The sequence below is a fragment of the Microplitis demolitor genome, chromosome 9, assembly GCF_026212275.2.
Source record: "Microplitis demolitor isolate Queensland-Clemson2020A chromosome 9, iyMicDemo2.1a, whole genome shotgun sequence".
Lineage (NCBI taxonomy): Eukaryota > Metazoa > Arthropoda > Insecta > Hymenoptera > Braconidae > Microplitis > Microplitis demolitor.
Genome location: NC_068553.1, coordinates 19,126,924 through 19,140,599, shown reverse-complemented (window position 1 = coordinate 19,140,599; position 13,676 = coordinate 19,126,924). Strand labels below are relative to the sequence as shown.

At 26.2% G+C, this 13,676-nt stretch overlaps 1 protein-coding gene across 1 annotated transcript in view; it reads left to right on the top strand.

The window, feature by feature from the left end:
• The first annotated feature begins 245 nt into the window (after positions 1-245).
• LOC103580437 (5-hydroxytryptamine receptor) overlaps positions 246-13,676 on the top strand; it is a 29,682-nt gene continuing 16,251 nt past the window's right edge. The window contains exon 1 of the mRNA XM_053741905.1: positions 246-346. The gene's annotated coding sequence lies outside the window, so the exon portion shown is untranslated. The remainder of the gene's footprint in view (positions 347-13,676) is intronic.

Below are 13,676 nucleotides of genomic sequence, written 5' to 3'. Positions count from 1 at the left end.
CACAAATTTTCATTAATTTTCAAAAATATTTGGAAAAGTCGGAGTGAATTTTCTTTAAATAAATTTTTTTTTGTGTTCAAAATAAACTTTTTGATTTTTTATTTTTTTGTAATTAATTTTTTTGAATTTTTTTGAATGTGAGTGATAGTGCGATTTTTTAAAAGTAATTAAAAAAAAAAAATAATAACAATGATAATGTGAGATTTAATTATAAAAATATGATAAATGATGACTTTTGACGGACATGTTAATTTTTTATACCACGTGTCAACGAGTGTCTGGTTAATGCACGTTTCCTTGATGATTATTACATGACATTTGAAATTTATCGATAAAATTTATTCAGGTATTATTCAAATTTAAATTTCGCTATGATTAAAAAATTAATTATTCATTTCTTAATTGATTGATTTTTTTTTGGAATTTAATAATTTATTTTTATTTAAAATTTATTGTAATTTTTGATAGAAATTTCACTATTGTACGTTGCGAATAATCTGTAAAAAAAATCTTTATCACAATGGGTCTTTGTGAGCTTTCAAAAATGCTGGTTCAAAAATTTATTTATGGGACATAAAATGCCTTAGGATAAATCCTGTAATTCTGGACGGATTGAATAGAAATTTTATGTATAGGGCAGGATGGAAAATTTCTTTATACATTATATAATGATAATAATAATAATAATAATAATGATAATAATAATCTTAATAATGATGATAAAAATTTGGTAGAAAAAAAAATTGAGCTTCATATATAAAGACTTTGAATTCAATTTACGACTAAACTATTGCATTTATGAAAAAAGTTATTGAATACTTTTTTGTAGGAAATTTAATTTCCTATCAAATTGTATAGGAACATATTTGCCGTCATTTCAATACTTTAGTCAGAATATTAATTTGAAGAGATTACAAAATTTATGGACTCAATTTTTCACAATTATTAAACATGAGATCGTTCAAATTAAAATTCTGAGTTATTGATCGAAGAAACGAGAAAAATGAATAGAAACAAATTTATAGGAAATTGAATTTTCTAAAAAAAATGTCTCTTTAGATTTTTCCATAAACTCAATAATTTATAAGTTATATCAAATTTAATGTAATTCAAAATTTTTGATAACTAAAAATTTATTAAATTTATTTTTTCCCGCCATTAAACAGTAGATTGAAAAAAAATATATACCGAATAATATAATAAATTTGATAAGAATATTTAAATATTCATGAGTCGTAAAAAAAAAAAATTATTTGATTTAAAAAAATAGTTAACGATACGGGAGCGTAAAATAAAAAGTTAAAAAAGTTTGAAGGCTAATAGAAATAAATAATGAGCTTGTAAAGTAAAAATGACGTTAATAAATGTAAATTTTAACGAGATAAAAAGTAAATGATTACTTATTGGTAGACTGAAATGAATGGAATGTACGTGCGGTAGCAATTAAAAATTTTTGTTCACCTTTTCTCTTATGAATGCAAGTAGTGAGCAGAAATTATGGATGATAGCAATAATTGCTCGTTAGTTAATAAAAAATTTTAATTACACTAGATAAAAATTTGTTATCATATGAGACTATTTTAATTTTTTTTTAAAAATAATAATTAAATTAATTACAACAAATAAACAAGTGAAATTTGAATGGAATAATTTTAATTGGCTAATTACATTCTACATTCAATTCATACTCGATTTAATTCCGATTGTATTAATAGCCAATTACATTTAATGACGATATTGTTAATTAAATATATTTGTGCTTGTGATATAAAATAATGACGGAAAAAAATGTAAAATGAATGAGGGAATTTTTAGAATTTCGATGTGGGACAAGTTGATAATGATCATTAAAAATTAACTTTATTATTATTATTTTCATCGTTGTCTTCTTTAAGTAACCAAGTAGGCAATAATCTCTTTTATGTCCCGATATTGCAGAGGAACTGCAATAAAGTACAGCTGGCACTTTGCTATTGGCCGAGCTGATAGTGAATTTCACAATTTTCTTTTTTTTTTTTTTTTTTTACTTAATTCGTACTCCCATTACTGGCCATGCAGAAATTTCATTTCGAGCAACTGATAATACGGTTGAATCAACGGGTTCAAAGTAACAAAAGAGAATTAAAGATCATATGGAAGTATATATACATATATAAAAATTTCAATCAATCGTTAAAATAATTTGTTAATTTTTTGCTTATTTTAAAAATTCAACTTTCAATTAAAATAACTCAGGTAATATTGAGTTTATAAAAAAATCATATAATACTTTTTTGTAGCAAATTTAATTTTCTACAAATATGTTTTCATACATTTTTATCGTATCTTCATAAAATAACTCAGAAATTCAATTTTTCCGATTCCATTTCCAAAAATAATCAACCCCTTACTCCCTAAATATTTTTCAGCCTTCAAATTAAAATTCTGACTAAACTACCAAAAATATGACAAAAATATATCAATACTTTTTTGTAGCAAATTTAATTTTCTACAAATATGTTCTTATACATTTTTATCGTATCTTCATAAAATAACTCAGAAATTCAATTTTTCCGATTCCATTTCCAAAAATAATCAACCCCTTACTCCCTAAATATTTTTCAGCCTTCAAATTAAAATTCTGACTAAACTATCAAAAATATGACAAAAATATATCAATAATTTTTTGTAGCAAATTAAATTTTCTAAAAAAAGTATTCAATGATTTTTTTTCCAAGTTCAATAGTTTAGTCACAAATTTGATTTAAAGTCTTGTCAAAAATTTGTTATCAGATCGTAAATAATTCATTGAGTACAAATAAATAATAAACGATAACTTATTTAGTTGTAACAGAGTATCATTCATCATCATATATATATAGATGACGAAACCACAAGAGTGAGAAAGCAAGTAGTCATATCAGGGCGTAGAAAGTGCCAATATCAGAATAGCATTGCAAGTAGATACGGTCAATTCAAGACAGACTAAACTAAACAGGACCGAGTAGATAGATACAGACATGCTCAGACATCATTCTCCTTCACACTACACCCACCCACACACACACACACACACACACACACATATACAGATGTGTATCTGGCATTGATTATATGTAAACAGCTAATATGATTAATAGTATAGGGTAAAATCAAGCTTATTGGATGGGTCAGTTAATTGGATCCTCTACCGTAAAATAATTAACTCCAACAATATATTTTCTGATAGTTCAATTCCCAGATGTAATAAAAAAAAAAAATATCTAAATTCAATGATCCATATTATAACGAACAGTGAAATTATTAAAGCGATTATACAAGTTTCAATTGATTAAATAATCTGAATCAATCGTTATTTTATTTTATGTCCAACAGGATATTTTTTATTGTAAATATTTATTCGGGCGTTAAAATAAAGTTATAAATTTACACAACAATAAAGCTTACAATGTTCAATAACAAAACAAATTAAATGCGACGCTATAAAATATAACTTGTCAATTTATTATATATATATATATATATATATATATATATATATATATATATATATATTTTTTTTTTTTTTTTATAAAAATATTTCATTTGGACATCTTTCATTATATCACTGTCCATCGAGTTTTTATTGAGAATGAGACACGCCTCGTGTGAGTGGATGGCTTTCGTCTGTCGATAATCATTTTTTTTCACGACTATTGAGTGTCTGGCTTATCTTAAGTCCTTTATTATTTTTATTATATAGACACGATTAAATTTATTTTTATTATTAACCAGACATTTTGCTAACCATTAATTTTTATATCAGTCTCCAATTATTTTATTCGAAATGTTTATGTTCAAAAATTTATTTATTGGAAAATTAATAGTTTTCTTTATTTATATATATATGTGTATATATTCTATATATTTGCCTACAGCTTAAATCAAACAAAAATATTTCGAGTGGTTTAATAAATATACTGTTCAATCAATATCAATATTTTAGTGCTCGGTTGACAAAAAAATATATAAAAAAAAATAATAATTTTAAAATTCCCGCCTTTATTTAAAAAAAAAAATTGCTATTTATAATTCAAAAATAAACAATATCTTTTGAAAAATTGGGTTTACATAAAAAAGTCAAAGGGAAATTTTGTAGAGAATTCAATGGTCTACAAAAAAGGTCTGATTAAAAAAATCGATATCTTTGAAATTTATTAAGTTATAGTAATTTTAAACTAATTAATAAAACAAATATATGAAGAAGTATGTAAAATATATAAAAAAATTTAAAGTGAATTTGTAATTAAGGGTCAGATGAGAAATTTCGAATTTTTTTTTTAGTAAAATATGTTAAATATATATAAGGTAAATGTGTTTGATATATATTTGTTGAGTACATATTTCACTGCATCTTGACTTAACTTCCCGCAGTACCCACTCACTGCATTTGTGATTCCACATGCTGGATTATACATAAATGCATCAGACCACTTTAAAGTAAATATTTATTCTGTACAAGTTGATGTTTTTTGTTCGACATTTAAAATACCCGGTTATAAAATCCACTACAAGAAACAAAACACTCGACTATTTACATAAACAAACGTTTCGTTGTGTTCTATTATATTTAATATAATATATCGAGGCAGGGTTATTTTCGGTGGGTGCCAAGTAGACGGTTATATAATACGCCGAAATTACTATCGACCTAAGCCAAGTAAAATAGATTTGTTTTTGAATTTAATTACAAGTCTAATTGCTGCTCCACAATATACGAGTCTACCTGGTTATTATTTAATTATTATGTTTTAATTAAGAGAAGTATGTATAGAGCACGTCCAGTATTTTCAGAAGCGAATGAGAAAAATTATTAATTCTATAAAAAATTCAAGTATGTGCGATAATTAATAGAACTTGAGTTATTCACTACAGTTATTATGAAAATTAATTAATTATGTTAATAATTAATATAAAGTTTTTTTTTATACTTAACTTCGCTGGAAGAATGAAAAATTTTTTACAAACATCTCAGGTATAGAAATTTCAAGTCAAGAAAATAATCAAGTTTTTTCTCGGCTGAAAAGAGAACACAAGACCGAAATTTACCCGACGACGGCCGAAAAGTTGAAAATTTTCTATTCCATGTTGAATTGAATATATGAAAATTTATGATTATAAAGTTAACAGACAACTAATAATTTTCGGATTTTTTTTTTCATCAAATCTATTGTAAAAAAATAAAAAATAAAAAAATGCACGTATAGAAAATTTATCATACTGTAGGTGCATTTTTTTCAAATATTTTTTTTTTTACTTTATTATTTAAAAAAAACATCCATAAATTATTAGACAGTATCATGAAAATTTTGGTCTGTTTTCAGTGTCGGTAATTTTAAAAAAAAATTTAACGGCGTAATTTCGGCCAAATACTTTTACCCGGGAAAACAAATTTTTTTTTACTTGATTTAAATTTAATAAAAAAAAAATTTCCATAAAGGACTTGGAAAATTTCAAATTTATTGAAAAAAAAATTTTTCAATATATTTTATATATAGAAATTTATGTATGAATAAAATAAAATTTGCAATCCAATTTGAGGACAAAAATAATAATATTTTTGAATACTCCAATTAGCCCTGTTGTTGATTAATTAAACTAATTATAAAAAAAAAATTTATCCCCAAGTTGAATAAAAGAAAAATAAAAATATTTCAAAGTACAATAAAAATTGTCAGAATTGGTTCGATCTTAGTTTAGTTTTCTGGTCGCGAAATCGAGCCAGACGTCGCCAGCTGCCCGATTGTCATCAGCAGCACAGGAGACCAAAGTTTACGTAAACTTGGGTATCTCCTCGGGTCGAGAGGATTTAGCAGTCTTATCGTTCAAGCTTCAAGTTCATTAGGAGATATCCTTGTCTCGCGTTAAACATAAAATAACTTTAACAAAAGTTTATCTTTCTCACTCTCGCACTCTTATCTCTTTGACTCTCTCGGTTGTTCTCTTGTCAAGTACTCGAGGCGTCGACAAGAGTCGTCAGACAACGAAAAATACTCAAATTTCCATCTCTTTCATTTTATTATCATTTTTCTCACTCGACTTTAACTCCCATTATACTTTAAATGAACATAAAAATCCAATAATAATAAAGATATGTATCTTTACTCAATCATTATTATAAATATAAATTATTAAACTAATCTCGAGGCGGTTAATTTTTAAATCTTTTGCTGATAAGACAAAATTACCTATAGCAGATTGAAGTAACTGAGCAGTTAGTTATTTAAGAGTCAATTCTGCATAAATTAACATCACACATATATATATATATATATAACGTGTCATAGTGAGCTAATAGTTTGCTCCCAAGTGTACCAGTGGCTTCATTAGTAAACCGCTCTGATGCACTTTACCTCAGAGGCTCTTGCGAAATATTACATATCATATATTACACACCACATATAAGCTATAACTTTAAACCCTTCATTAGTTTATCGATTTTACAACGAAATTTATGTTCTAGTAGTCAGATATCACAGAACATTACTCTAGAGTAGGCAATATTAGAAATTTTGTTTTTTGACCTGTCCCGGCTGAAAATATTTGATCGAAAAGGCTAAATCTGGTCGAAATCATAGAATTTCATTGAAAAAGCCTGAAATTTGACCGAAAATGCAAAATTTAATAAGAATAGGCCGAAAAAGCAAAATCTGGTCGAAATCATAGAATTTCATTGAAAGAGCCCGAAATTTGGCTGAAAATGCAAAATTTAATAGAAATAGACTGAAAAAGCTAAATCTCGTCGAAATCATAGAGTTTCATTGAAAGAGCCCGAAATTTGGCCGAAAGTGCAAAATTTAATAGGAATAGGCCGAAAAAGCTAAATCTGGTCGAAATCATAGAATTTCATTGAAAGTGCCCGAAATTTGGCCGAAAATGCAAAATTTAATAGGAATAGGCCGAAAAAGCTAAATCTCATCGAAATCATAGAATTTCATTGAAAGAGCCCGAAATTTGGCCGAAAATGCAAAATTTACTAGGAATATGCCGAAAAAGCTAAATCTGGTCGAAATCATAGAATTTCATTGAAAGAGCCCGAAAGTTGACCGAAAATGCTAAATTTAATAGGAATAGACTGAAAAAGCTAAATCTGGTCGAAATCCTAGAATTTCATTCTGAGGGTCCGACATTTGACCGTAGTCAAAATTTGATACAAGGAATAAACCGATATTTGGCTGAAAACATGCCGAAATTTGATTATTTTTATTAGGCACGCCGAAAATTGGTCAATAAATTTTAGCTGCCCCATTTTCGGCCATTGCATTTTTTTTTCATAAAACTATAGATGATTTTCAAGTTTTCAGCCATCGTCGGTAAATTTTATCCATTTTTCCGCTTTGTTTACTACATGGACCTTTTTCGGCCACTTTTCAGCCGAGAAAAAATTTTATTGGATAACTTTATTATTTTTAATTTACTCAAGTAAGATTAGGTGGCTAGAAACTTTAAGAAAATATAAGCTACTGTTTTAAAAAGTTTACCAAAATAACTTCAGCGAATTTAATTTAAAAAAAAAAAATTAATTCATCAAAAACTGGCAGTATGATATTTTAAAATGAAATGTAAAAAAATGCAAAGTGAATGGGGAAAAAAAAAAAAAAATAAATAAATAATTTAGAAAAATCAAGATGATTAAAACCACGAAATCGTTGCCGTGGGAAATATATATGTAAATTTATGTACTCAGTATTACATATATATTTATATTTAGATTTTGATATTTACATGTATTTATATATTAATATATGTGTACATGTGTGGTGACTATTTTTTTTTCTTTTTTTTTATAAAATACAATATATGCTAATAATTAAACGTCAACTGGTGAACTCTATTACTTTTGCATAATAGTATTACGGGTTACGGTTTATCTTGGGTAATTTTTTAAAAATAATTTACAAGAGTGAGGTAGTTTAAGTGTTTATAAAGGAAACAAGATTTTTATTTTATATATATTTTTTTTTAGTTTCTTCTTCTTTTCTATTTAATCTTCTCCGATCCCTCTTTTCATCCAGATGCTTTCCGTGTACATTTAATCTACATAAAGTCAACTGATGTTTTTAAACAAGCGGTTTATTGTTACTAAGAAATAGGTTAGAAATTTAATCCTCAAACAGAGGGCGTTTAGGGTTTTTATTTTTTCCCCGATTCCCGAGTGCCAAAAAATGACAATTTAATTATTTTTTTTATGAAGGCTATCAAAAAAATAATTACTATATTTTAGGGAGCTTTCCTGTTAAAGTTTATGTGTATCGTCATTTTTTATCAATGCGGCGATTTACATGCAATTTATTACGGCATTTATTTTATGATAATCGTCAGTTTAGTATGAAAATTACGAAAATCAAGGCCGTATTTATGAAACTTGATACATTTAATTAAAGTTTTAATTATTTTTACTTTAAGTTATAGTCAATTATTTGCCAGTAATTTATTCTGACAAAATGAAGTAACGAAAAATTTTGTAGAAAAGTTGTCCCACTTTGCCCACCATCCCATTTATTTGGTACTTAAATTCAAATTGCTCGAATGTGTTACTGAGACACTGAAATAAACCTTTTCATAAATATGAATATATATATAACATTGGATCGCATTGTCGAATGACAACTGCAGCCCGCGAATTCAAATTTCCAGAATATTTATAAATCAACTCTTTCGCTGAATGATTTATTAAGTCAAAAATAAAAAGAGAGGAAGTTTAAAGTACTGACATTTACGCTTGACAATAAAATGACGATAAATAATGAAAATAAAAATAACTGTCATGCGTCTTGGAAACCTAGATCATCAATTAATAAAATGCGAAGCATAAAATATTAAATCTTAGATGGCAGTACTTACATTTAAATGTTAGATCCGGATCGAATGAATTCCCTTCAGAGCATATTGACTTGGGGTTTCAAACACAGGCTTCCATTTACATCTGTTAATATTTTATCCGGTTTTTCCTCAGCCATTTTTGCAATGCAAGCACTGAGCGCCGAACAAGTACCATTGTACATTTAAATTTCAAATCTGAAAAAAAAATATCTGGTCATCTTTTTTTCACCATAGTATAAGTTTTAAATTACTTGTGTTTAATTTTCGAATAACTATTTAAATACAGATTACTTTTCAGTAACAACGAATGGTACAAAAGAAAATTAATAAAAAAAAAAATGTCCGGTTATTTTATCGGATATTCCAACTACTCGTTCCTATGCTATTCATTCTTATGAATTTTTAATAGAAAAAGTGCAAATATTTTATTATAAGTCTCGTCAGAATGAGGTCAAGGCTTTAATGAATCTCCGATTCACTGTATTCACTAAAAAATCTTTTGTTATTATTTTTTTTTTCGCTGCAATATTTTAATGTTTCAATAAACAATGAAACCATATATTTTTAAAAAATCAATTTTTTTCAATTTATTGTCGTACATTAAAAAATTTCAAGTGAACTCTGTGATTACGAATTTTTTAAAAATCCACATTCACCCCAAATTTTTTTATCGCATATTTTTCGGTGTCATTTATTTGATAAAAAAAAAAATATAATATTTATCGTTAGATTTAACATGATAAATTTTGCGGCTCGCAGAAAAAAGTTTGGTAAAATATATGAAGTAATTGTGTATTGAATAGCGCAATTTTTTAACTTTATTTGAGGTTATTTCATATATGTCACATATTATTTTCTTTCTTTTTTTATATAAATTGATATTTTCTGTGATTTTTGGGCAATGGAACTTTCGGTCCATTTGATAAGTCGTTTATTAAAGTTGAGGATATTAAATGACACGAAAAAAATATATATAAATATGACATTAAATGACTCAGAATTTGAATCGAAATTTAATTTCATATTTATTGAATCTATAACTGATTTAAAATTACGAAACTTTTTATTAAATCTCAAGAACAAGATCCAAAAATTATAAATAAATTTATATGTATATATGTATATATTTAATATAAAAATCAGTACAAAAAAGTTTATGAAACTCATATTTCCACTTTCACACAAATGCTTAATATATTATGTATATATATTTTTTTGGGCTCTACAAATGTCGAAAAAGGGAAAAGGACATGAGAGAGTTAACAAACAGCTGTGACAGATATTTTTCTTCAACTTTATTATTTATTTTGGTAATTTTTTAACCTTTCTTATCAATATTTTTTATTTAACTTTTTATACACAACACTATATATTACATATCTTTTTAAAGGTACCCGAGATTTTGTTTTCTCAAATATCTCCTTTTCCAGTGACGTGGGGTAACAAGTATATATATAGTGAGACATAATCCCTTTGGTTCATTTCAGTTGATAAATATCATCATACCATTTATAGAAACGTGATGAGAAAACAAAAACATATTATTAACTGACTAATATTTGTCTTAATATATATAAACCATAACTTTATTTTATATCCAATTATTTCATTTAATTACAAGACTATGTCTTCATAGATCACGTATCAATTATTTATATATATATATATATATATTTTTTTTTTCATATATTTAATGCCCCCAATAGATAATAACAAGAATTGATCACAAAAAAAATTAATTAAAAGAAAAAGGGACAAGATGGTTTATCATATTTCGGCAATTTAAAGAGAAGACAACGGATTTTCTCAAATATTTGCCAAAAACAGTCACTTTATAATCAATAGTGCGGCATTTTGGTCTCTGAAGGGCAATTTTGTATAATAGTTTAAGTTTTCCAAATAATGGGGGAGCAATGTCTCAGAAGTTGGACGAAATTGGGTCCGTGGCAATTATCACGGTCCCAATTTCCACATATTTCCGCGACATGACTTTTTAATTACTGTTCAAAACTTCAATTACCATAATTGAAGAAATTCAACTTTTGTCAATAAAGTCAGCGGACGTCTAATAATTTTTGAAATTTTTTATCAGCGATAAATTATGAAAAAAAAAATTTTCAAAAAATTGCACTTATAGCTTGTTAAATTTTCTACATGTGCATATTTTTAGTTTTCTTTTTTTTTGTAGTCAATTTGTTAAAGAAAAATCCGAAAATTTACAAATGTCTGCCAATTTCAGGATCATATTTGAAAATTAAAATTTGACACCGAAAAGCTTAAAAAAATAGTTTGAGACTTAGGGGACTGTCCTACCCCATAACATAAATTATATAATGTCTTAATTATAGTGTCAACAATGGGATTTATTAGCCACAGAATAAAAAAAAAAAAAAATATTAATGTCTTTGTGAACCGTAAATTCAAGTTTAACTTTCGATTTAACGGTTGTCTTAAAACTTTTTTTATTCATCTCCCAAGTGAACTTTTTAGTTTTATTCAACTCGAGTGGTATAAACAAGCACTTAAATAAACGCATCTATGAAATGTATGTTCCCCACGCCCAAATGTTTTATATTTTTTATCAGGCTTACAACTTTTTTCACCTCCCCAGAGTATCCAAGGGTGGAAAAAAAATAAATTTCGATCTTAGATGCCTATTAAAATTTTTCCACCAAAGCGGGAAATTTTATCGTTCAGAAAATTCATACTCATTAAATTAAAAAATAAAATAATTTGGATCTAGTTCACGGCTATAATCACGGCTCACAGTAAATTAAGTTATTGAATAATTAAATTAATTAATTTAGAAGCATACTCGCTAACTATTGTTAGTTGTCAAGTTTTGTTACACTGATGAGTGATGAGAGAAAATTCAATCAAGTGTACGATAATGAGGTCACTGGAGTTTACGATGTAATTTATAAATACGACTTCCTTTCTCGTGTTCCAAGACTTTATCTTATGAATCTTATGAATACCAATTCAGTGATAAAATAAAATATGTTCATGTTTATTTCCAATGGAATAAAAATTTTATATTTCATTACTTTGAATTTTTATTTTTTTTTTAATTACCCATTAAATTTAATTATGCATAAGTGTGAAATTTTTTTGTCTTAACTGCGATAAAAAAATTTTTTATTCCAGAGAAATAAAGCAAAGAAACTGACAATTACTTTTAAGAATCGATTAGAAATTAAAAATATATATCGATCAGAGTTTTGATATTTTGCAGGTGATATAGATTGTGAGTAATAATAAAAATTTTTTTAAGACGAGTAAAAATAAATACTTTTGACGTATCAGTAAAATTTACAAGCTGTCTAACGTCAGTTTAAAAAAAAAAAAAACTATATTGAACTGTCAATACTTTTGATTTGTGTAAACTAGGTATCGTTAAACAAACAGTTAAATGTCAATTTACGATATAAATAAATTAAAGTGTGAGTTCTTGTCTCTGTAACAATAAAACTCGTAAATTTATATTATATCCCAAGTATAAATTTGATCCTTTCAATTTTTAAGTAACCGATTAATGATTTTAGTGATTGACAATTCAATCACTAGTTAGATGCCCATTCTCCTTTATATATTTATAGAGTAACCTTTACTCCTTTTTAATTATTATCCAGAAGAAAAAGTCAAAATCAACTTTTATTTATTTATTTTTTTTTTTTTTTGATCAAATAAAAAAAATTTTGAAATTATTTTCCATTAACCGAAATGTAAATGAATGATTTCCATATATAATATATACATATCTTGGTAACTGCAGTTAAGAAAGTTTGTATCTGTGGATCCTTAGGGATCTTTAACACAATTATATTCTATATATAGATATTATATATACATATTTATAGAACAATAGTGAATGTTACGTGCATCTATTATACAAGTTACAAACCCTTTACTTGCAATTATTTCAAAATTATTCATAACTCTTGAGTGATCGTCGAGTACCTTCAGTTGTTCACTTAAACTATATATATATGTACATACATATGACGGCTGACAGCTCAGTAAAGTTACTATTAAGTTTACATGAGATGAGATGAGACTCTGATACTAATTTATATTGACTTGCTATCACACTATTGGTATATTCAAAAATATATATTGACAAGATTAAAAGATCAAAATATATATCAATTGAGAAAATAAAAATTTTTTGGAACTCGACAATTTTTCAACATTCAGTAGATTGCGGCCTACTGATATATTTCTGATAAAAAATTTTAGATGACAATCAAAATAAATTTTTGAAGTCGGTTTTGTCCACCCGCCCTCGGTATATATTTTATGTATGATCAAAAAAATTTTGAAGACTTAGTTAACAAAAGTTTAAATAAAAAAGTAAATTTTGTGAGGTTGTAACATTTTATTTTCATTTCTGATGTCTACTGAGGTGAAATAACGTCAAGTAGATGAAAGTATAGCCCGATTGAACATTCTCGTTGTCAGCAAGTAGCTGCGCATGTGAGACCAATACTTTGTGAAAATCTATTCTGGCATGTTGCCAAAAGCCAACAAGTGTGTATAACCTTTACCGTTATTTTTTCACTTTTTTTTTTATCTATTTTTATATTTTTTTCAGTTGGTATTTTTTCATTTATGAGCTAACGTTTAACTTTGAATTTGAGTTCAAGAATATATATCTAAATATTTTTTTATACAAATTGAGTTGGACTGGGGGGTTTTAATTTATGCGAGTTAATTTAAAAGTTGAATTAATTATTTCATTTAAATTGATAATTTGTTTTTTAACTAGACTAAAAAATTTTTTTGCTAATTTTTTATTCTTAAGCGGCCTCGATGTAGCCTTGAAAATAAAGGTG